Consider the following 26705-nt stretch of genomic DNA (forward strand, 5'->3'; position numbering starts at 1 on the left):
ATTAACTGTCAGTTATGCGTCGTATTCGGTTAACTAGACTCACAGGAGAACGACCATAAGGTGCCCGAGGCAGCAATAGGCCCTTGGAGACATGTCGGCTGTCGGACGATGTATTGAATATCGACGCAATGTGTGTGTTCCATCGTCATTAAGAGGCTCTGAACGTTACAATTAACTGTCAGTTTTGCGTCGGATTCGAAAAACTAGACTCACACGAGAACGACCATAAGGTGCCCGGGGCAGCAATAGTACCTCGGAGAGAAGTCGGCTGGAGGACGATGTATTGAATCGCGACGCAATTTGTGTGTTCCGTCGTCATTAAGAGGCTCTGAACGTTACAATTAACTGTCAGTTATGCGTCGTATTCGGAAAACTAGAGTCACAGCAGAACGACGATAAGGTGCCCGAGGGAGCAATAGACGCTTGGAGACAGGTCGGCTGTCGGACGATGTATTGAATCTCGACGCAATGTGTGTGTTCCATCGTCATTAAGAGGCTCTGAACGTTACAATTAACTGTCAGTTTTGCTTCGGATTCGAAAAACTAGACTCACAGGACAACGACCATAAGGTGCCCGAGGCAGCAATAGACCCTTGGAGACATGTCGGCTGTCGGACGATGTATTGAATCTCGACGCAATGTGTATGTTCCATCGTCATTAAGAGGCTCTGAACGTTACAATTAACTGTCAGTTTTGCGTCGGATTCGAAAAACTAGACTCACAGGAGAACGACCATAAGGTGCCCGGGGCAGCAATAGTACCTGGGAGACAAGTCGGCTGGAGGACGATGTATTGAATCGCGACGCAATTTGTGTGTTCCATCGTCATTAAGAGGCTCTGAACGTTACAATTAACTGTCAGTTATGGGTCGTTTTCGGTAAACTAGACTCACAGGAGAACGACCATAAGGTGCCCGAGGCAGCAATAGACCCTTGGAGACAGGCCTGCTGTTGGACGATGTATTGATTCTCGACGCAATTTGTGTGTTCCATCGTCATTAAGAGGCTCTGAACGTTACAATTAACTGTCAGTTTTGCGTCGGATTCGAAAAACTAGACTCACAGGAGAACGACGATAAGGTGCCCGAGGCAGCTATATACCCTTGGAGACAAGTCGGCTGGAGGACGATGTATTGAAAAGCGACGCAATTTGTGTGTTCCATCGTCATTAACAGGCTCTGAACGTTACAATTAACTGTCGGTTTTGCGTCGGATTCGAAAATCTAGACTCACAGGAGAGCGACCATAAGGTGCCCGAGGCAGCACTAGACCCTTGGAGACAAGTCGGCTGTAGGACGATGTATTAAATCGCGACGCAATTTGTGTGTTCCATCGTCATTAAGAGGCTCTGAACGTTACAATTAACTGTCAGTTTTGCGCCGGATTCGAAAAACTACACTCCTAGGAGAACGACCAAAAGGGGCCCGGGGCAGCAATAGTACCTCGGAGAGAAGTCGGCTGGAGGACGATGTATTGAATCGCGAGGCAATTTGTGTGTCCCATCGTCATTAAGAGGCTCTGAACGTTACAATTAACTGTCAGTTTTGCGTCGGATTCGAAAAACTAGACTCACAGGAGAACGACGATAAGGTGGCCGAGGCAGCTATAGACCCTTGGAGACAAGTCGGCTGGAGGACGATGTATTGAATCGCGACCCAATTTGTGTGTTCCATCGTCATTAAGAGGCTCGGAACGTTACAATTAACTGTCAGTTTTGCGTCGGATTCGAAAATCTAGACTCACAGGAGAACGAACATAAGGTGCCCGAGGCAGCACTAGACCCTTGGAGACAAGTCGGCTGGAGGACGATGTATTGAATCGCGACGCAATTTGTGTGTTCCATCGTCATTAAGAGGCTCTGAACGTTACAATTAACTGTCAGTTTTGCGCCGGATTCGAAAAACTACACTCCTAGGTTAACGACCAAGAAGGTGCCGGGGGCAGCAATAGTACCTCGGAGACTAGTCGGCTGGAGGACGATGTATTGAATCGCGACGCAATTTGTGTGTTCCATCGTCATTAACAGGCTCTGAACGTTACAATTAACTGTCAGTTATGCGTCGTATTCGAAAACTAGACTCACAGGAGAACGACCATAAGGTGCCCGAGGCAGCAATAGACCCTTGGAGACAGGTCGGCTGTCGGACGATGTATTGAATCTCGACGCAATTAGTGTGTCCCATCGTCATTAAGAGGCTCTGAACGTTACAATTAACTGTCAGTTTTGCGTCGGATTCGAAAAACTAGACTCACAGGAGAACGACGATAAGGTTTCCGAGGCAGCTATAGACCCTTGGAGACAAGTCGGCTGGAGGACGATGTATTGAATCGCGACGCAATTTGTGTGTTCCATCGTCATTAAGAGGCTCTGAACGTTACAATTAACTGTCAGTTATGCGTCGTATTCGGAAAACTAGACTCCCAGCAGAACGACCATAAGGTGCCCGAGGCAGCAATAGACCCTTGGAGACAGGTCGGCTGTCGGACGATGTATTGAATCTCGACGCAATTTGTGTGTCCCATCGTCATTAAGAGGCTCTGAACGTTACAATTAACTGTCAGTTTTGCGTCGGATTCGAAAATCTAGACTCACAGGAGAACGACCATAGGGTGCCCGAGGCAGCACTAGACCCTTGGAGACAAGTCGGCTGGAGGACAATGTATTGAATCGCGACGCAATTTGTGTGTTCCATCGTCATTAAGAGGCTCTGAACGTTACAATTAACTGTCAGTTTTGCGTCGGATTCGAAAATCTAGACTCACAGGAGAACGACCATAAGGTATCCGAGGCAGCACTAGACCCTTGGAGACAAGTCGGCTGGAGGACGATGTATTGAATCGCGACGCAATTTGTGTGTTCCACCGTCATTAAGAGGCTCTGAACGTTACAATTAACTGTCGGTTTTGTGCCGGATTCGAAAAACTACACTCCTAGGAGAACGACCAAAAGGTGCCCGGGGCAGCAATAGTACCTCGGAGACAAGTAGGCTGTCGGACGATGTATTGAATCTCGACGCAGTTTGTGTGTTCCATCGTCATAAAGAGGCTCTGAACGTTACAATTAACTGTCAGTTTTGCGTCTGATTCGAAAATCTAGACTCACAGGAGAACGACCATAAGGTGCCCGAGGCAGCACTAGACCCTTGGAGACAAGTCGGCTGGAGGACGATGTATTGAATCGCGACGCAATTTGTGTGTCCCATCGTCATTAACAGGCTCTGAACGTTACAATTAACGGTCAGTTATGCGTCGTATTCGGAAAACTAGACTCACAGGAGAACGACCATAAGGTGCCCGAGGCAGCAATAGACCCTTGGAGACATGTCGGCTGTCGGACGATGTATAGAATCTCGACGCAATGTGTGTGTTCCATCGTCATTAAGAGGCTCTGAACGTTACAATTAACTGTCAGTTTTGCGTCCGATTCGAAAATCTAGACTCACAGGAGAACGACCATAAGGTGCTCGAGGCAGCACTAGACCCTTGGAGACAAGTCGGCTGGAGGACGATGTATTGAATCGCGACGCAATTTGTGTGTTCCATCGTCATTAAGAGGCTCTGAACGTTGCAATTAACTGTCGGTTTTGTGCCGGATTCGAAAAACTACACTCCTAGTAGAACGACCAAAAGGTGCCCGGGGCAGCAATAGTACCTCGGAGACAAGTAGGCTGTCGGACGATGTATTGAATCGCGACCCAATTTGTGTGTTCCATCGTCATTAACAGGCTCTGAACATTACAATTAACTGTCAGTTATGCGTCGTATTCGGAAAACTAGACTCACAGCAGAACGACCATAAGGTGCCCGAGGCAGCAATAGACCCTTGGAGACAGGTCGGCTGTCGGACGATGTATTGAATCTCGACGTAATTTGTGTGTTCCATCGTCATTAACAGGCTCTGAACGTTACAATTAACTGTCAGTTTTGCGTCGGATTCGAAAAACTAGACTCACAGGAGAACGACCATAAGGTGCCCGAGGCAGCACTAGACCCTTGGAGACAAGTCGGCTGGAGGACGATGTATTGAATCGCGACGCAATTGGTGTGTTCCATCGTCATTAACAGGCTCTGAACGTTACAATTAACTGTCAGTTATGCGTCGTATTCGGAAAACTAGACTCACAGAAGAACGACCATAAGGTGCCCGAGGCAGCAACAGACCCTTGGAGACAGGTCGGCTGTCGGACGATGTATTGAATCTCGACGCAATTTGTGTGTTCCATCGTGATTAAGAGGCTCTGAACGTTACAATTAACTGTCAGTTTTGCGTCGGATTCGAAAATCTAGACTCACAGGAGAACGACGATAAGGTGCCCGAAGCAGCACTAGACCCTTGGAGCCAAGTCGGCTGGAGGACGATGTATTGAATCGCGACGCAATTTGTGTGTTCCATCGTCATTAAGAGGCTCTGAACCTTACAATTAACTGTCAGTTTTGCGCCGGATTCGAAAAACTACACTCCTAGGAGAACGACCAAAAGTGCCCGGGGCAGCAATAGTACCTCGGAGACAAGTCGGCTGGAGGACGATGTATCGAATCGCGACGCAATTTGTGTGTTCCATCGTCATTAACAGCCTCTGAACGTTGCATATAACTCTCAGTTATGCGTCGTATTCGGAAAACTAGACTCACAGGAGAACGACCATAAGGTGCCCGAGGCAGCAATAGACCCTTGGAGACAGGTCGGCTGTCGGACGATGTATTGAATCTCGACGCAATTTGTGTGTCCCATCGTCATTAAGAGGCTCTGAACGTTACAATTAACTGTCACTTATGCGTCGTATTCGAAAACTAGACTCACAGGAGAACGACCGTAAGGTGCCCGAGGCAGCAATAGACCCTTGGAGACAGGTCGGCTGTCGGACGATGTATTGAATCTCGACGCAATTTGTGTGTTCCATCGTCATTAAGAGGCTCTGAACGTTACAATTAACTGTCAGATTTGCGTCGGATTCGAAAAACTAGACTCACAGGAGAACGACGATAAGGTGCCCGAGGCAGCAATAGACCCTTGGAGACAAGAAGGCTGGAGGACGATGTATTGAATCGCGACGCAATTTGTGTGTTCCATCGTCATTAAGAGGCTCTGAACGTTACAATTAACTGTCAGTTTTGCGTCGGATTCGAAAATCTAGTCTCACAGGAGAACGACCATAAGGTGCCCGAGGCAGCACTAGACCCTTGGAGACAAGTCGGCTGGAGGACGATGTATTGAATCGCGACGCAATTTGTGTGTTCCATCGTCATTAAGAGGCTCTGAACGTTACAATTAACTGTCAGTTTTGCGTCGTATTCGGAAAACTAGACTCACAGGAGAACGACCATAAGGTGCCCGAGGCAACAATAGACCCTTGGAGACAGGTCGGCTGTCGGACGATGTATTGAATCTCGACGCAGTTTGTGTGTTCCATCGTCATTAAGAGGCTCTGAACGTTACAATTAACTGTCAGTTTTGCGTCGGATTCGAAAATCTAGACTCACAGGAGAACGACCATAAGGTGCCCAAGGCAGCACTAGACCCTTGGAGACAAGTCGGCTGGAGGACGATGTATTGAATCGCGACGCAATTTGTGTGTTCCATCGTCATTAACAGGCTCTGAACGTTACAATTAACTGTCAGTTATGCGTCGTATTCGGTTAACTAGACTCACAGGAGAACGACCATAAGGTGCCCGAGGCAGCAATAGGCCCTTGGAGACATGTCGGCTGTCGGACGATGTATTGAATATCGACGCAATGTGTGTGTTCCATCGTCATTAAGAGGCTCTGAACGTTACAATTAACTGTCAGTTTTGCGTCGGATTCGAAAAACTAGACTCACACGAGAACGACCATAAGGTGCCCGGGGCAGCAATAGTACCTCGGAGAGAAGTCGGCTGGAGGACGATGTATTGAATCGCGACGCAATTTGTGTGTTCCGTCGTCATTAAGAGGCTCTGAACGTTACAATTAACTGTCAGTTATGCGTCGTATTCGGAAAACTAGAGTCACAGCAGAACGACGATAAGGTGCCCGAGGCAGCAATAGACGCTTGGAGACAGGTCGGCTGTCGGACGATGTATTGAATCTCGACGCAATGTGTGTGTTCCATCGTCATTAAGAGGCTCTGAACGTTACAATTAACTGTCAGTTTTGCTTCGGATTCGAAAAACTAGACTCACAGGACAACGACCATAAGGTGCCCGAGGCAGCAATAGACCCTTGGAGACATGTTGGCTGTCGGACGATGTATTGAATCTCGACGCAATGTGTGTGTTCCATCGTCATTAAGAGGCTCTGAACGTTACAATTAACTGTCAGTTTTGCGTCGGATTCGAAAAACTAGACTCACAGGAGAACGACCATAAGGTGCCCGGGGCAGCAATAGTACCTGGGAGACAAGTCGGCTGGAGGACGATGTATTGAATCGCGACGCAATTTGTGTGTTCCATCGTCATTAAGAGGCTCTGAACGTTACAATTAACTGTCAGTTATGGGTCGTTTTCGGTAAACTAGACTCACAGGAGAACGACCATAAGGTGCCCGAGGCAGCAATAGACCCTTGGAGACAGGCCTGCTGTTGGACGATGTATTGATTCTCGACGCAATTTGTGTGTTCCATCGTCATTAAGAGGCTCTGAACGTTACAATTAACTGTCAGTTTTGCGTCGGATTCGAAAAACTAGACTCACAGGAGAACGACGATAAGGTGCCCGAGGCAGCTATATACCCTTGGAGACAAGTCGGCTGGAGGACGATGTATTGAAAAGCGACGCAATTTGTGTGTTCCATCGTCATTAACAGGCTCTGAACGTTACAATTAACTGTCGGTTTTGCGTCGGATTCGAAAATCTAGACTCACAGGAGAGCGACCATAAGGTGCCCGAGGCAGCACTAGACCCTTGGAGACAAGTCGGCTGTAGGACGATGTATTAAATCGCGACGCAATTTGTGTGTTCCATCGTCATTAAGAGGCTCTGAACGTTACAATTAACTGTCAGTTTTGCGCCGGATTCGAAAAACTACACTCCTAGGAGAACGACCAAAAGGGGCCCGGGGCAGCAATAGTACCTCGGAGAGAAGTCGGCTGGAGGACGATGTATTGAATCGCGAGGCAATTTGTGTGTCCCATCGTCATTAAGAGGCTCTGAACGTTACAATTAACTGTCAGTTTTGCGTCGGATTCGAAAAACTAGACTCACAGGAGAACGACGATAAGGTGGCCGAGGCAGCTATAGACCCTTGGAGACAAGTCGGCTGGAGGACGATGTATTGAATCGCGACCCAATTTGTGTGTTCCATCGTCATTAAGAGGCTCGGAACGTTACAATTAACTGTCAGTTTTGCGTCGGATTCGAAAATCTAGACTCACAGGAGAACGAACATAAGGTGCCCGAGGCAGCACTAGACCCTTGGAGACAAGTCGGCTGGAGGACGATGTATTGAATCGCGACGCAATTTGTGTGTTCCATCGTCATTAAGAGGCTCTGAACGTTACAATTAACTGTCAGTTTTGCGCCGGATTCGAAAAACTACACTCCTAGGTTAACGACCAAGAAGGTGCCGGGGGCAGCAATAGTACCTCGGAGACTAGTCGGCTGGAGGACGATGTATTGAATCGCGACGCAATTTGTGTGTTCCATCGTCATTAACAGGCTCTGAACGTTACAATTAACTGTCAGTTATGCGTCGTATTCGAAAACTAGACTCACAGGAGAACGACCATAAGGTGCCCGAGGCAGCAATAGACCCTTGGAGACAGGTCGGCTGTCGGACGATGTATTGAATCTCGACGCAATTAGTGTGTCCCATCGTCATTAAGAGGCTCTGAACGTTACAATTAACTGTCAGTTTTGCGTCGGATTCGAAAAACTAGACTCACAGGAGAACGACGATAAGGTGGCCGAGGCAGCTATAGATGCTTGGAGACAAGTCGGCTGGAGGACGATGTATTGAATCGCGACGCAATTTGTGTGTTCCATCGTCATTAAGAGGCTCTGAACGTTACAATTAACTGTCAGTTATGCGTCGTATTCGGAAAACTAGACTCCCAGCAGAACGACCATAAGGTGCCCGAGGCAGCAATAGACCCTTGGAGACAGGTCGGCTGTCGGACGATGTATTGAATCTCGACGCAATTTGTGTGTCCCATCGTCATTAAGAGGCTCTGAACGTTACAATTAACTGTCAGTTTTGCGTCGGATTCGAAAATCTAGACTCACAGGAGAACGACCATAGGGTGCCCGAGGCAGCACTAGACCCTTGGAGACAAGTCGGCTGGAGGACAATGTATTGAATCGCGTTGCAATTTGTGTGTTCCATCGTCATTAAGAGGCTCTGAACGTTACAATTAACTGTCAGTTTTGCGTCGGATTCGAAAATCTAGACTCACAGGAGAACGACCATAAGGTATCCGAGGCAGCACTAGACCCTTGGAGACAAGTCGGCTGGAGGACGATGTATTGAATCGCGACGCAATTTGTGTGTTCCACCGTCATTAAGAGGCTCTGAACGTTACAATTAACTGTCGGTTTTGTGCCGGATTCGAAAAACTACACTCCTAGGAGAACGACCAAAAGGTGCCCGGGGCAGCAATAGTACCTCGGAGACAAGTAGGCTGTCGGACGATGTATTGAATCTCGACGCAGTTTGTGTGTTCCATCGTCATTAAGAGGCTCTGAACGTTACAATTAACTGTCAGTTTTGCGTCTGATTCGAAAATCTAGACTCACAGGAGAACGACCATAAGGTGCCCGAGGCAGCACTAGACCCTTGGAGACAAGTCGGCTGGAGGACGATGTATTGAATCGCGACGCAATTTGTGTGTCCCATCGTCATTAACAGGCTCTGAACGTTACAATTAACGGTCAGTTATGCGTCGTATTCGGAAAACTAGACTCACAGGAGAACGACCATAAGGTGCCCGAGGCAGCAATAGACCCTTGGAGACATGTCGGCTGTCGGACGATGTATAGAATCTCGACGCAATGTGTGTGTTCCATCGTCATTAAGAGGCTCTGAACGTTACAATTAACTGTCAGTTTTGCGTCCGATTCGAAAATCTAGACTCACAGGAGAACGACCATAAGGTGCTCGAGGCAGCACTAGACCCTTGGAGACAAGTCGGCTGGAGGACGATGTATTGAATCGCGACGCAATTTGTGTGTTCCATCGTCATTAAGAGGCTCTGAACGTTGCAATTAACTGTCGGTTTTGTGCCGGATTCGAAAAACTACACTCCTAGTAGAACGACCAAAAGGTGCCCGGGGCAGCAATAGTACCTCGGAGACAAGTAGGCTGTCGGACGATGTATTGAATCGCGACCCAATTTGTGTGTTCCATCGTCATTAACAGGCTCTGAACATTACAATTAACTGTCAGTTATGCGTCGTATTCGGAAAACTAGACTCACAGCAGAACGACCATAAGGTGCCCGAGGCAGCAATAGACCCTTGGAGACAGGTCGGCTGTCGGACGATGTATTGAATCTCGACGTAATTTGTGTGTTCCATCGTCATTAACAGGCTCTGAACGTTACAATTAACTGTCAGTTTTGCGTCGGATTCGAAAAACTAGACTCACAGGAGAACGACCATAAGGTGCCCGAGGCAGCACTAGACCCTTGGAGACAAGTCGGCTGGAGGACGATGTATTGAATCGCGACGCAATTTGTGTGTTCCATCGTCATTAACAGGCTCTGAACGTTACAATTAACTGTCAGTTATGCGTCGTATTCGGAAAACTAGACTCACAGAAGAACGACCATAAGGTGCCCGAGGCAGCAACAGACCCTTGGAGACAGGTCGGCTGTCGGACGATGTATTGAATCTCGACGCAATTTGTGTGTTCCATCGTGATTAAGAGGCTCTGAACGTTACAATTAACTGTCAGTTTTGCGTCGGATTCGAAAATCTAGACTCACAGGAGAACGACGATAAGGTGCCCGAAGCAGCACTAGACCCTTGGAGCCAAGTCGGCTGGAGGACGATGTATTGAATCGCGACGCAATTTGTGTGTTCCATCGTCATTAACAGGCTCTGAACCTTACAATTAACTGTCAGTTTTGCGCCGGATTCGAAAAACTACACTCCTAGGAGAACGACCAAAAGTGCCCGGGGCAGCAATAGTACCTCGGAGACAAGTCGGCTGGAGGACGATGTATCGAATCGCGACGCAATTTGTGTGTTCCATCGTCATTAACAGCCTCTGAACGTTGCATATAACTCTCAGTTATGCGTCGTATTCGGAAAACTAGACTCACAGGAGAACGACCATAAGGTGCCCGAGGCAGCAATAGACCCTTGGAGACAGGTCGGCTGTCGGACGATGTATTGAATCTCGACGCAATTTGTGTGTCCCATCGTCATTAAGAGGCTCTGAACGTTACAATTAACTGTCACTTATGCGTCGTATTCGAAAACTAGACTCACAGGAGAACGACCGTAAGGTGCCCGAGGCAGCAATAGACCCTTGGAGACAGGTCGGCTGTCGGATGATGTATTGAATCTCGACGCAATTTGTGTGTTCCATCGTCATTAAGAGGCTCTGAACGTTACAATTAACTGTCAGATTTGCGTCGGATTCGAAAAACTAGACTCACAGGAGAACGACGATAAGGTGCCCGAGGCAGCAATAGACCCTTGGAGACAAGAAGGCTGGAGGACGATGTATTGAATCGCGACGCAATTTGTGTGTTCCATCGTCATTAAGAGGCTCTGAACGTTACAATTAACTGTCAGTTTTGCGTCGGATTCGAAAATCTAGTCTCACAGGAGAACGACCATAAGGTGCCCGAGGCAGCACTAGACCCTTGGAGACAAGTCGGCTGGAGGACGATGTATTGAATCGCGACGCAATTTGTGTGTTCCATCGTCATTAACAGGCTCTGAACGTTACAATTAACTGTCAGTTATGCGTCGTATTCGGTTAACTAGACTCACAGGAGAACGACCATAAGGTGCCCGAGGCAGCAATAGGCCCTTGGAGACATGTCGGCTGTCGGACGATGTATTGAATATCGACGCAATGTGTGTGTTCCATCGTCATTAAGAGGCTCTGAACGTTACAATTAACTGTCAGTTTTGCGTCGGATTCGAAAAACTAGACTCACACGAGAACGACCATAAGGTGCCCGGGGCAGCAATAGTACCTCGGAGAGAAGTCGGCTGGAGGACGATGTATCGAATCGCGACGCAATTTGTGTGTTCCGTCGTCATTAAGAGGCTCTGAACGTTACAATTAACTGTCAGTTATGCGTCGTATTCGGAAAACTAGAGTCACAGCAGAACGACGATAAGGTGCCCGAGGCAGCAATAGACGCTTGGAGACAGGTCGGCTGTCGGACGATGTATTGAATCTCGACGCAATGTGTGTGTTCCATCGTCATTAAGAGGCTCTGAACGTTACAATTAACTGTCAGTTTTGCTTCGGATTCGAAAAACTAGACTCACAGGACAACGACCATAAGGTGCCCGAGGCAGCAATAGACCCTTGGAGACATGTCGGCTGTCGGACGATGTATTGAATCTCGACGCAATGTGTGTGTTCCATCGTCATTAAGAGGCTCTGAACGTTACAATTAACTGTCAGTTTTGCGTCGGATTCGAAAAACTAGACTCACAGGAGAACGACCATAAGGTGCCCGGGGCAGCAATAGTACCTGGGAGACAAGTCGGCTGGAGGACGATGTATTGAATCGCGACGCAATTTGTGTGTTCCATCGTCATTAAGAGGCTCTGAACGTTACAATTAACTGTCAGTTATGGGTCGTTTTCGGTAAACTAGACTCACAGGAGAACGACCATAAGGTGCCCGAGGCAGCAATAGACCCTTGGAGACAGGCCTGCTGTTGGACGATGTATTGATTCTCGACGCAATTTGTGTGTTCCATCGTCATTAAGAGGCTCTGAACGTTACAATTAACTGTCAGTTTTGCGTCGGATTCGAAAAACTAGACTCACAGGAGAACGACGATAAGGTGCCCGAGGCAGCTATATACCCTTGGAGACAAGTCGGCTGGAGGACGATGTATTGAAAAGCGACGCAATTTGTGTCTTCCATCGTCATTAACAGGCTCTGAACGTTACAATTAACTGTCGGTTTTGCGTCGGATTCGAAAATCTAGACTCACAGGAGAGCGAACATAAGGTGCCCGAGGCAGCACTAGACCCTTGGAGACAAGTCGGCTGTAGGACGATGTATTAAATCGCGACGCAATTTGTGTGTTCCATCGTCATTAAGAGGCTCTGAACGTTACAATTAACTGTCAGTTTTGCGTCGGATTCGAAAAACTACACTCCTAGGAGAACGACCAAAAGGGGCCCGGGGCAGCAATAGTACCTCGGAGAGAAGTCGGCTGGAGGACGATGTATTGAATCGCGAGGCAATTTGTGTGTCCCATCGTCATTAAGAGGCTCTGAACGTTACAATTAACTGTCAGTTTTGCGTCGGATTCGAAAAACTAGACTCACAGGAGAACGACGATAAGGTGGCCGAGGCAGCTATAGACCCTTGGAGACAAGTCGGCTGGAGGACGATGTATTGAATCGCGACCCAATTTGTGTGTTCCATCGTCATTAAGAGGCTCGGAACGTTACAATTAACTGTCAGTTTTGCGTCGGATTCGAAAATCTAGACTCACAGGAGAACGAACATAAGGTGCCCGAGGCAGCACTAGACCCTTGGAGACAAGTCGGCTGGAGGACGATGTATTGAATCTCGACGCAATTTGTGTGTTCCATCGTCATTAAGAGGCTCTGAACGTTACAATTAACTGTCAGTTTTGCGACGGATTCGAAAAACTACACTCCTAGGAGAACGACCAAAAGTGCCCGGGGCAGCAATAGTACCTCGGAGACAAGTCGGCTGGAGGACGATGTATTGAATCGCGACGCAATTTGTGTGTTCCATCGTCATTAACAGGCTCTGAACGTTACAATTAACTGTCAGTTATGCGTCGTATTCGGAAAACTAGACTCACAGGAGAACGACCATAAGGTGCCCGAGGCAGCAATAGACCCTTGGAGACAAGTCGGCTGGAGGACGATGTATTGAATCTCGACGCAATTTGTGTGTTCCATCGTCATTAAGAGGCTCTGAACGTTACAATTAACTGTCAGTTATGCGTCGTATTCGGAAAACTAGAGTCACAGCAGAACGACCATAAGGTGCCCGAGGCAGCAATAGACCCTTGGAGACAAGTCGGCTGGAGGACGATGTAATGAATCGCGACGCAATTTGTGTGTTCCATCGTCGTTAAGGGGCTCTCTATCTCACAATTAACTGTCAGTTTTGCGTCGGATTCGAAAATCTAGACTCACAGGAGAACGACCATAAGGTGCCCGTGGCAGCACTAGACCCTTGGAGACAATTAGGCTGGAGGACGATGTATTGATTCGCGACGCAATTTGTGTGTTCCATCGTCATTAAGAGGCTCTGATCGTTACAATTAACTGTCAGTTTTGCGACGGATTCGAAAAACTAGACTCACAGGAGAACGACGATAAGGTGCCCGAGGCAGCTATATACCCTTGGAGACAAGTCGGCTGGAGGACGATGTATTGAATCGCGACGCAATTTGTGTGTTCCATCGTCATTAACAGGCTCTGAACGTTACAATTAACTGTCGGTTTTGCGTCGGATTCGAAAATCTAGACTCACAGGAGAGCGACCATAAGGTGCCCGAGGCAGCACTAGACCCTTGGAGACAAGTCGGCTGGAGGACGATGTATTGAATCGCGACGCAATTTGTGTGTTCCATCGTCATTAAGAGGCTCTGAACGTTACAATTAACTGTCAGTTTTGCGCCGGAACGAAAAACTACACTCCTAGGAGAACGACCAAAAGGTGCCCGGGGCAGCAATAGTACCTCGGAGACAAGTCGGCTGGAGGACGATGTATTGAATCGCTACCCAATTTGTGTGTTCCATCGTCATTAAGAGGCTCTGAACGTTACAATTAACTGTCAGTTTTGCGTCGGATTCGAAAATCTAGACTCACAGGAGAACGACCATAAGGTGACCGAGGCAGCACTAGACCCTTGGAGACAAGTCGGCTGGAGGACGATGTATTGAATCGCGACGCAATTTGTGTGTTCCATCGTCATTAACAGGCTCTGAACGTTACAATTAACTGTCAGTTATGCGTCGTATTCGGAAAACTAGACACAGAGCAGAACGACCATAAGGTGCCCGAGGCAGCAATAGAGCCTTGGAGACAAGTCGGCTGGAGGACGATGTATTGCATCTCGACGCAATTTGTGTGTTCCATCGTCATTAAGAGGCTCTGAACGTTACAATTAACTGTCAGTTTTGCGTCGCATTCGAAAAACTAGACTCACAGGAGAACGACGATAAAGTGCCCGAGCCAGCTATAGACCCTTGGAGACAAGTCGGCTGGAGAACGATGTATTGAATCGCGACGCAATTTGTGTGTTCCATCGTGATTAAGAGGCTCTGAACGTTACAATTAACTGTCAGTTTTGCGCCGGATTCGATAAACTAGACTCACAGGAGAACGACCATAAGGTGCCCGAGGCAGCTATATACCCTTGGAGACAAGTCGGCTGGAGGACGATGTATTGAATCGCGACGCAATTTGTGTGTTCCATCGTGATTAACAGGCTCTGAACGTTACAATTAACTGTCGGTTTTGCGTTGGATTCGAAAATCTAGACTCACAGGAGAACGACCATAAGATGACCGAGGCAGCACTAGACCCTTGGAGACAAGTCGGCTGGAGGACGATGTATTGAATCGCGACGCAATTTGTGTGTTCCATCGTCATTAAGAGGCTCTGAACGTTACAATTAACTGTCGGTTTTGTGCCGGATTCGAAAAACTACACTCCTAGGAGAACGACCAAAAGGTGCCCGGGGCAGCAATAGTACCTCGGAGACAAGTCGGCTGGAGGACGATGTATTGAATCGCGACGCAATTTATGTGTTCCATCGTCATTAACAGGCTCTGAACGTTACAATTAACTGTCAGGTATGCGTCGTATTCGAAAACTAGACTCACAGGAGAACGACCATAAGGTGCCCGAGGCAGCAATAGACCCTTGGAGACAGGTCGGCTGTCGGACGATGTATTGAATCTCGACGCAATTAGTGTGTCCCATCGTCATTAAGAGGCTCTGAACGTTACAATTAACTGTCAGTTTTGCGTCGGATTCGAAAAACTAGACTCGCAGGAGAACGACGATAAGGTGGCCGAGGCAGCTATAGACCCTTGGAGACAAGTCGGCTGGAGGACGATGTATTGAATCGCGACGCAATTTGTGTGTTCCATCGTCATTAAGAGGCTCTGAACGTTACAATTAACTGTCAGTTTTGCGTCGGATTCGAAAATCTAGACTCACAGGAGAACGACCATAAGGTGCCCGAGGCAGCACTAGACCCTCGGAGACAAGTCGGCTGGAGGACGATGTATTGAATCGCGACGCAATTTGTGTGTTCCATTGTCATTAAGAGGCTCTGAACGTTACAATTAACTGTCAGTTTTGCGCCGGATTCGAAAAACTACACTCCTAGGAGAACGACCAAAAGTGCCCGGGGCAGCAATAGTACCTCGGAGACAAGTCGGCTGGAGGACGATGTATTGAATCGCGACGCAATTTGTGTGTTCCACCGTCATTAACAGGCTCTGAACGTTACAATTAACTGTCAGTTATGCGTCGTATTCGGAAAACTAGAGTCACAGCAGAACGACCATAAGGTGACCGAGGCAGCAATAGACCCTTGGAGACAGGTCGGCTGTCGGACGATGTATTGAATCTCGAAGCAATGTGTGTATTCCATCGTCATTAAGAGGCTTTGAACGTTACAATTAACTGTCAGTTTTGCGCCGGATTCGAAAAACTAGAGTCACAGCAGAACGACCATAAGGTGCCCGAGGCAGCAATAGACCCTTGGAGACAGGTCGGCTGTCGGACGATGTATTGAATCTCGAAGCAATGTGTGTATTCCATCGTCATTAAGAGGCTTTGAACGTTACAATTAACTGTCAGTTATGCGTCGTATTCGGCAAAACTAGAGTCACAGCAGAACGACCATAAGGTGCCCGAGGCAGCAATAGACCCTTGGAGACAAGTCGGCTGGAGGACGATGTAATGAATCGCGACGCAATTTGTGTGTTCCATCGTCGTTAAGGGGCTCTCTATCTCACAATTAACTGTCAGTTTTGCGTCGGATTCGAAAATCTAGACTCACAGGAGAACGACCATAAGGTGCCCGTGGCAGCACTAGACCCTTGGAGACAATTAGGCTGGAGGACGATGTATTGATTCGCGACGCAATTTGTGTGTTCCATCGTCATTAAGAGGCTCTGATCGTTACAATTAACTGTCAGTTTTGCGACGGATTCGAAAAACTAGACTCACAGGAGAACGACGATAAGGTGCCCGAGGCAGCTATATACCCTTGGAGACAAGTCGGCTGGAGGACGATGTATTGAATCGCGACGCAATTTGTGTGTTCCATCGTCATTAACAGGCTCTGAACGTTACAATTAACTGTCGGTTTTGCGTCGGATTCGAAAATCTAGACTCACAGGAGAGCGACCATAAGGTGCCCGAGGCAGCACTAGACCCTTGGAGACAAGTCGGCTGGAGGACGATGTATTGAATCGCGACGCAATTTGTGTGTTCCATCGTCATTAAGAGGCTCTGAACGTTACAATTAACTGTCAGTTTTGCGCCGGAACGAAAAACTACACTCCTAGGAGAACGACCAAAAGGTGCCCGGGGCAGCAATAGTACCTCGGAGACAAGTCGGCTGGAGGACGATGTATTGAATCGCTACCCAATTTGTGTGTTCCATCGTCATTAAGAGGCTCTGAACGTTACAATTAACTGTCAGTTTTGCGTCGGATTCGAAAATCTAGACTCACAGGAGAACGACCATAAGGTGACCGAGGCAGCACTAGACCCTTGGAGACAAGTCGGCTGGAGGACGATGTATTGAATCGCGACGCAATTTGTGTGTTCCATCGTCATTAACAGGCTCTGAACGTTACAATTAACTGTCAGTTATGCGTCGTATTCGGAAAACTAGACACAGAGCAGAACGACCATAAGGTGCCCGAGGCAGCAATAGAGCCTTGGAGACAAGTCGGCTGGAGGACGATGTATTGCATCTCGACGCAATTTGTGTGTTCCATCGTCATTAAGAGGCTCTGAACGTTACAATTAACTGTCAGTTTTGCGTCGCATTCGAAAAACTAGACTCACAGGAGAACGACGATAAAGTGCCCGAGCCAGCTATAGACCCTTGGAGACAAGTCGGCTGGAGAACGATGTATTGAATCGCGACGCAATTTGTGTGTTCCATCGTGATTAAGAGGCTCTGAACGTTACAATTAACTGTCAGTTTTGCGCCGGATTCGATAAACTAGACTCACAGGAGAACGACCATAAGGTGCCCGAGGCAGCTATATACCCTTGGAGACAAGTCGGCTGGAGGACGATGTATTGAATCGCGACGCAATTTGTGTGTTCCATCGTGATTAACAGGCTCTGAACGTTACAATTAACTGTCGGTTTTGCGTTGGATTCGAAAATCTAGACTCACAGGAGAACGACCATAAGGTGACCGAGGCAGCACTAGACCCTTGGAGACAAGTCGGCTGGAGGACGATGTATTGAATCGCGACGCAATTTGTGTGTTCCATCGTCATTAAGAGGCTCTGAACGTTACAATTAACTGTCGGTTTTGTGCCGGATTCGAAAAACTACACTCCTAGGAGAACGACCAAAAGGTGCCCGGGGCAGCAATAGTACCTCGGAGACAAGTCGGCTGGAGGACGATGTATTGAATCGCGACGCAATTTATGTGTTCCATCGTCATTAACAGGCTCTGAACGTTACAATTAACTGTCAGTTATGCGTCGTATTCGAAAACTAGACTCACAGGAGAACGACCATAAGGTGCCCGAGGCAGCAATAGACCCTTGGAGACAGGTCGGCTGTCGGACGATGTATTGAATCTCGACGCAATTAGTGTGTCCCATCGTCATTAAGAGGCTCTGAACGTTACAATTAACTGTCAGTTTTGCGTCGGATTCGAAAAACTAGACTCGCAGGAGAACGACGATAAGGTGGCCGAGGCAGCTATAGACCCTTGGAGACAAGTCGGCTGGAGGACGATGTATTGAATCGCGACGCAATTTGTGTGTTCCATCGTCATTAAGAGGCTCTGAACGTTACAATTAACTGTCAGTTTTGCGTCGGATTCGAAAATCTAGACTCACAGGAGAACGACCATAAGGTGCCCGAGGCAGCACTAGACCCTTGGAGACAAGTCGGCTGGAGGACGATGTATTGAATCGCGACGCAATTTGTGTGTTCCATCGTCATTAACAGGCTCTGAACGTTACAATTAACTGTCAGTTTTGCGCCGGATTCGAAAAACTACACTCCTACGAGAACGACCAAAAGTGCCCGGGGCAGCAATAGTACCTCGGAGACAAGTCGGCTGGAGGACGATGTATTGTATCGCGACGCAATTTGTGTGTTCCATCGTCATTAACAGGCTCTGAACGTTACTATTAACTGTCAGTTATGCGTCGTATTCGGAAAACTAGAGTCACAGCAGAACGACCATAAGGTGACCGAGGCAGCGAAAGACCCTTGGAGACAGGTCGGCTGTCGGACGATGTATTGAATCTCGAAGCAATGTGTGTATTCCATCGTCATTAAGAGGCTTTGAACGTTACAATTAACTGTCAGTTTTGCGCCGGATTCGAAAAACTAGACTCACAGGAGAACGACCATAAGGTGCCCGAGGCAGCAATAGACCCTTGGAGACAAGTCGGCTGGAGGACGATGTAATGAATCGCGACGCAATTTGTGTGTTCCATCGTCGTTAAGGGGCTCTGAATCTCACAATTAACTGTCAGTTTTGCGTCGGATTCGAAAATCTAGACTCACAGAAGAACGACCATAAGGTGCCCGAGGTAGCACTAGACCCTTGGAGACAAGTCGGCTGGAGGACGATGTATTGAATCGCGACGCAATTTGTGTGTTCCATCGTCATTAAGAGGCTCTGAACGTTACAATTAACTGTCAGTTATGGGTCGTTTTCGGTAAACTAGACTCACAGCAGAACGACCATAAGGTGCCCGAGGCAGAAATAGACCCTAGGAGACAGGTCTGCTGTTGGACGATGTATTGAATCTCGACGCAATTTGTGTGTTCCATCGTCATTAAGAGGCTCTGAACGTTACAATTAACTGTCAGTTTTGCGTCGGATTCGAAAAACTAGACTCACAGAAGAACGACGATAAGGTGCCCGAGGCAGCAATAGACCCTTGGAGACAAGTCGGCTGTAGGACGATGTATTGAATCGCGACGCAATTTCTGTGTTCCATCGTCATTAACAGGCTCTGAACGTTACAATTAACTGTCGGTTTTGCGTCGGATTCGAAAATCTAGACTCACAGGAGAACGACCATAAGGTGCCCGAGGCAGCACTAGACCTTTGGAGACAAGTCGGCTGGAGGACGATGTATTGAATCGCGACGCAATTTCTGTGTTCCATCGTCATTAAGAGGCTCTGAAGGTTACAATTAACTGTCAGTCTTGCGCCGGATTCGAAAAACTACACTCCTAGGAGAACGACCAAAAGGTGCCCGGGGCAGCAATAGTACCTCGGAGACAAGTCGGCTGGAGGACGATGTATTGAATCGCGACGCAATTTGTGTGTTCCATCGTCATTAAGAGGCTCTTAACGTTGCAATTAACTGTCAGTTTTGCGTCGGATTCGAAAAACTAGACTCACAGGAGAACGACGATAAGGTGCCCGTGGCAGCTATATACCCTTGTTGGAGACAAGTCGGCTGGAGGACGATGTATTGAATCGCGACGCAATTTGTGTGTTCCATCGTGATTAACAGGCTCTGAACGTTACAATTAACTGTCGGTTTTGCGTCGGATTCGAAAATCTAGACCCACAGGAGAACGACCATATGGTGCCCGAGGCAGCACTAGACCCTTGGAGACAAGTCGGCTGGAGGACGATGTACTGAATCGCGACGCAATTTGTGTGTTCCATCGTCATTAAGAGACTCTGAACGTTACAATTAACTCTCAGTTTTGCGCCGGATTCGAAAAACTACACTCATAGGAGAACGACCAAAAGGTGCCCGGGGCAGCAATAGTACCTCGGAGACAAGTCGGCTGGAGGACGATGTATTGAATCGCGACGCAATTTGTGTGTTCCATCGTCATTAACAGGCTCTGAACGTTACAATTAACTGTCAGTTATGCGTCGTATTCGAAAACTAGACCCACAGGAGAACGACCATAAGGTGCCCGAGGCAGCAATAGACCCTTGGAGACAGGTCGGCTATCGGACGATGTATTGAATCTCGACGCAATTAGTGTGTCCCATCGTCATTAAGAGGCTTTGAACGTTACAATTAACTGTCAGTTTTGCGTCGGATTCGAAAAACTAGACTCACAGGAGAACGACGATAAGGTGGCCGAGGCAGCTATAGACCCTTGGAGACAAGTCGGCTGGAGGACGATGTATTGAATCGGGACCCAATTTGTGTGTTCCATCGTCATTAAGAGGCTCTGAACGTTACAATTAACTGTCAGTTTTGCGTCGGATTCGAAAATCTAGACTCACAGGAGAACGACCATAAGGTGACCGAGGCAGCACTAGACCCTTGGAGACAAGTCGGCTGGAGGACGATGTATTGAATCGCGACGCAATTTGTGTGTTCCATCGTCATTAACCGGCTCTGAACGTTACAATTAACTGTCAGTTATGCATCGTATTCGGAAAACTAGACTCACAGCAGAACGACCATAAGGTGCCCGAGGCAGAAATAGACCCTTGGAGACAGGTCTGCTGTCGGACGATGTATTGAATCTCGACGCAATTTGTGTGTTCCATCGTCATTAAGAGGCTCTGAACGTTACAATTAACTCTCAGTTTTGCGTCGGATTCGAAAAACTAGACTCACAGGAGAACGACAATAAGGTGCCCGAGGCAGCAATAGACCCTTGGAGACAAGTCGGCTGTAGGACGATGTATTGAATCGCGACGCAATTTCTGTGTTCCATCCTCATTAAGAGGCTCTGAACGTTACAATTAACTGTCAGTTTTGCGTCGGATTCGAAAATCTAGACTCACAGGAGAACGACCATAAGGTGCCCGTGGCAGCACTAGACCCTTGGAGACAATTCGGCTGGAGGACGATGTATTGATTCGCGACGCAATTTCTGTGTTCCATCGTCATTAAGAGGCTCTGAACGTTACAATTAACTGTCAGTTTTGCGCTGGATTCGAAAAACTACACTCCTAGGAGAACGACCAAAAGGTGCCTGGGGCAGCAATGGTACCTCGGAGACAAGTCGGCTGGAGGACGATGTATTGAATCGCGACGCAATTTGTGTGTTCCATCGTCATTAACAGGCTCTGAACGTTACAATTAACTGTCAGTTATGCGTCGTATTCGAAAACTAGACTCACAGGAGAACGACCATAAGGTGCCCGAGGCAGTAATAGACCCTTGGAGACAGGTCGGCTGTCGGACGATGTATTGAATCTCGACGCAATTAGTGTGTCCCATCGTCATTAAGAGGCTCTGAACGTTACAATTAACTGTCAGTTTTGCGTCGGATTAGAAAAACTAGACTCACAGGAGAACGACGATAAGGTGGCCGAGGCAGCTATAGACCCTTGGAGACAAGTCGGCTGGAGGACGATGTTTTGAATCGCGACCCAATTTGTGTGTTCCATCGTCATTAAGAGGCTCTGAACGTTACAATTAACTGTCAGTTTTGCGTCGGATTCGAAAATCTAAACTCACAGGAGAACGACCATAAGGTGCCCGAGGCAGCACTAGACCCTTGGAGACAAGTCGGCTGGAGGACGATGTATTGAATCTCGACGCAATTTGTGTGTTCCATCGTCATTAACAGGCTCTGAACGTTACAATTAACTGTCAGTTTTGCGTCGGATTCGAAAATCTAGACTCACAGGAGAACGACCATAAGGTGCCCGAGGCAGCACTAGACCCTTGGAGACAAGTCGGCTGGAGGACGATGTATTGAATCGCGACGCAATTTGTGTGTTCCATCGTCATTAACAGGCTCTCAACGTTACAATTAACTGTCAGTTATGCGTCGTATTCGGAAAACTAGACTCACAGCAGAACGACCATAAGGTGCCCGAGGCAGCAATAGACCCTAGGAGACAGGTCGGCTGTCGGACGATGTATTGAATCTCGACGCAATTTGTGTGTTCCATCGTCATTAAGAGGCTCTGAACGTTACAATTAACTGTCAGTTTTGCGTCGGATTCGAAAATCTAGACTCACAGGAGAACGACGATAAGGTGCCCGAAGCAGCACTAGACCCTTGGAGCCAAGTCGGCTGGAGGACGATGTATTGAATCGCGACGCAATTTGTGTGTTCCATCGTCATTAAGAGGCTCTGAACGTTACAATTAACTGTCAGTTTTGCGACGGATTCGAAAAACTACACTCCTAGGAGAACGACCAAAAGTGCCCGGGGCAGCAATAGTACCTCGGAGACAAGTCGGCTGGAGGACGATGTATTGAATCGCGACGCAATTTGTGTGTTCCATCGTCATTAACAGGCTTTGAACGTTACAATTAACTGTCAGTTATGCGTCGTATTCGGAAAACTAGAGTCACAGCAGAACGACCATAAGGTGCCCGAGGCAGCAATAGACCCTTGGAGACAAGTCGGCTGGAGGACGATGTAATGAATCGCGACGCAATTTGTGTGTTCCATCGTCGTTAAGGGGCTCTCTATCTCACAATTAACTGTCAGTTTTGCGTCGGATTCGAAAATCTAGACTCACAGGAGAACGACCATAAGGTGCCCGTGGCAGCACTAGACCCTTGGAGACAATTCGGCTGGAGGACGATGTATTGATTCGCGACGCAATTTGTGTGTTCCATCGTCATTAAGAGGCTCTGAACGTTACAATTAACTGTCAGTTTTGCGTCGGATTCGAAAAACTAGACTCACAGCAGAACGACCATAAGGTGCCCGAGGCAGCTATATACCCTTGGAGACAAGTCGGCTGGAGGACGATGTATTGAATCGCGACGCAATTTGTGTGTTCCATCGTCATTAACAGGCTCTGAACGTTACAATTAACTGTCGGTTTTGCGTCGGATTCGAAAATCTAGACTCACAGGAGAGCGACCATAAGGTGCCCGAGGCAGCACTAGACCCTTGGAGACAAGTCGGCTGGAGGACGATGTATTGAATCGCGACGCAATTTGTGTGTTCCATCGTCATTAAGAGGCTCTGAACGTTACAATTAACTGTCAGTTTTGCGCCGGATTCGAAAAACTACACTCCTAGGAGAACGACCAAAAGGTGCCCGGGGCTGCAATAGTACCTCGGAGACAAGTCGGCTGGAGGACGATGTATTGAATCGCGACGCAATTTGTGTGTTCCATCGTCATTAACAGGCTCTGAACGTTACAGTTAACCGTCAGTTATGCGTCGTATTCGAAAACTAGACTCACAGGAGAACGACCATAAGGTGCCCGAGGCAGCAATAGACCCTTGGAGACAGGTCGGCTGTCGGACGATGTATTGAATCTCGACGCAATTAGTGTGTCCCATCGTCACTACGAGGCTTTGAACGTTACAATTAACTGTCAGTTTTGCGTCGGATTCGAAAAACTAGACTCACAGGAGAACGACGATAAGGTGGCCGAGGCAGCTATAGACCCTTGGAGACAAGTCGGCTGGAGGACGATGTATTGAATCGCTACCCAATTTGTGTGTTCCATCGTCATTAAGAGGCTCTGAACGTTACAATTAACTGTCAGTTTTGCGTCGGATTCGAAAATCTAGACTCACAGGAGAACGACCATAAGGTGACCGAGGCAGCACTAGACCCTTGGAGACAAGTCGGCTGGAGGACGATGTATTGAATCGCGACGCAATTTGTGTGTTCCATCGTCATTAAGAGGCTCTGAACGTTACAATTAACTGTCAGTTTTGCGTCGGATTCGAAAAACTAGACTCACAGGAGAACGACCATAAGGTGCCCGAGGCAGCTATATACCCTTGGAGACAAGTCGGCTGGAGGACGATGTATTGAATCGCGACGCAATTTGTGTGTTCCATCGTCATTAACAGGCTCTGAACGTTACAATTAACTGTCGGTTTTGCGTCGGATTCGAAAATATAGACTCACAGGAGAACGACCATAAGGTGCCCGAGGCAGCACTAGACCCTTGGAGACAAGTCGGCTGGAGGACGATGTATTGAATCGCGACGCAATTTGTGTGTTCCATCGTCATTAAGAGGCTATGAAAGTTACAATTAACTGTCAATTTTGCGCCGGATTCGAAAAACTACACTCCTAGGAGAACGACCAAAAGGTGCCCGGGGCAGCAATAGTACCTCGGAGACAAGTCGGCTGGAGGACGATGTATTGAATCGCGACGCAATTTGTGTGTTCCATCGTCATTAACAGGCTCTGAACGTTACAATTAACTGTCAGTTATGCGTCGTATTCGAAAACTAGACTCACAGGAGAACGACCATAAGGTGCCCGAGGCAGCAATAGACCCTTGGAGTCAAGTCGGCTGGAGGACGATGTATTGAATCGCAACGCAATTTGTGTGTTCCATCGTCATTAACAGGCTCTGAACGTTACAATTAACTGTCAGTTTTGCGACGGATTCGATAAACTACACTCCTAGGAGAACGACCAAAAGTGCCCGGGGCAGCAATAGTACCTCGGAGACAAGTCGGCTGGAGGACGATGTATTGAATCGCGACGCAATTTGTGTGTTCCATCGTCATTAACAGGCTTTGAACGTTACAATTAACTGTCAGTTATGCGTCGTATTCGGAAAACTAGAGTCACAGCAGAACGACCATAAGGTGCCCGAGGCAGCAATAGACCCTTGGAGACAAGTCGGCTGGAGGACGATGTAATGAATCGCGACGCAATTTGTGTGTTCCATCGTCGTTAAGGGGCTCTGAATCTCACAATTAACTGTCAGTTTTGCGTCGGATTCGAAAATCTAGACTCACAGAAGAATGACCATAAGGTGCCCGAGGTAGCACTAGACCCTTAGAGACAAGTCGGCTGGAGGACGATGTATTGAATCGCGACGCAATTTGTGTGTTCCATCGTCATTAAGAGGCTCTGAACGTTACAATTAACTGTCAGTTATGGGTCGTTTTCGGTAAACTAGACTCACAGCAGAACGACCATAAGGTGCCCGAGGCAGAAATAGACCCTTGGAGACAGGTCTGCTGTTGGACGATGTATTGAATCTTGACGCAATTTGTGTATTCCATCGTCATTAAGAGGCTCTGAACGTTACAATTAACTGTCAGTTTTGCGTCGGATTCGAAAAACTAGACTCACAGGAGAACGACGATAAGGTGCCCGAGGCAGCAATAGACCCTTGGAGACAAGTCGGCTGGAGGACGATGTATTGAATCGCGACGCAATTTGTGTGTTCCATCGTCATTAAGAGGCTCTGAACGTTACAATTAACTGTCGGTTTTGCGTCGGATTCGAAAATCTAGACTCACAGGAGAACGACCATAAGGTGCCCGAGGCAGCACTAGACCCTTGGAGACAAGTCGGCTGGAGGACGATGTATTGAATCGCGACGCAATTTGTGTGTTCCATCGTCATTAAGAGGCTCTGAAGGTTACAATTAACTGTCAGTCTTGCGCCGGATTCGAAAAACTACACTCCTAGGAGAACGACCAAAAGGTGCCCGGGGCAGCAATAGTACCTCGGAGACAAGTCGGCTGGAGGACGATGTATTGAATCGCGACGCAATTTGTGTGTTCCATCGTCATTAACAGGCTCTGAACGTTACAATTAACTGTCGGTTTTGCGTCGGATTCGAAAATCTAGACTCACAGGAGAACGACCATAAGGTGCCCGAGGCAGCACTAGACCCTTGGAGACAAGTCGGCTGGAGGACGATGTACTGAATCGCGACGCAATTTGTGTGTTCCATCGTCATTAAGAGGCTCTGAACGTTACAATTAACTGTCAGTTTTGCGCCGGATTCGAAAAACTACACTCATAGGAGAACGACCAAAAGGTGCCCGGGGCAGCAATAGTACCTCGGAGACAAGTCGGCTGGAGGACGATGTATTGAATCGCTACCCAATTTGTGTGTTCCATCGTCATTAAGAGGCTCTGAAAGTTACAATTAACTGTCAGTTTTGCGTCGGATTCGAAAATCTAGACTCACAGGAGAACGACCATAAGGTGACCGAGGCAGCACTAGACCCTTGGAGACAAGTCGGCTGGAGGACGATGTATTGAATCGCAACGCAATTTGTGTGTTCCATCGTCATTAACAGGCTCTGAACGTTACAATTAACTGTCAGTTATGCGTCGTATTCGGAAAACTAGACTCACAGCAGAACGACCATAAGGTGCCCGAGGCAGCAATAGAGCCTTGGAGGCAGGTCGGCTGTCGGACGATGTATTGAATCTCGACGCAATTTGTGTGTTCCATCGTCATTAAGAGGCTCTGAACGTTACAATTAACTGTCAGTTTTGTGTCGGATTCGAAAATCTAGACTCACAGGAGAACGACGATAAGGTGCCCGAGGCAGCACTAGACCCTTGGAGACAAGTCGGCTGTCGGACGATGTATTGAATCGCGACGCAATTTGTGTGTTCCTTCGTCATTAAGAGGCTCTGAACCTTACAATTAACTGTCAGTTTTGCGTCGGATTCG

The sequence above is a fragment of the Schistocerca nitens genome, chromosome 11 (assembly GCF_023898315.1).
Source record: "Schistocerca nitens isolate TAMUIC-IGC-003100 chromosome 11, iqSchNite1.1, whole genome shotgun sequence".
In the NCBI taxonomy this organism is placed as follows: Eukaryota; Metazoa; Arthropoda; class Insecta; order Orthoptera; family Acrididae; genus Schistocerca; species Schistocerca nitens.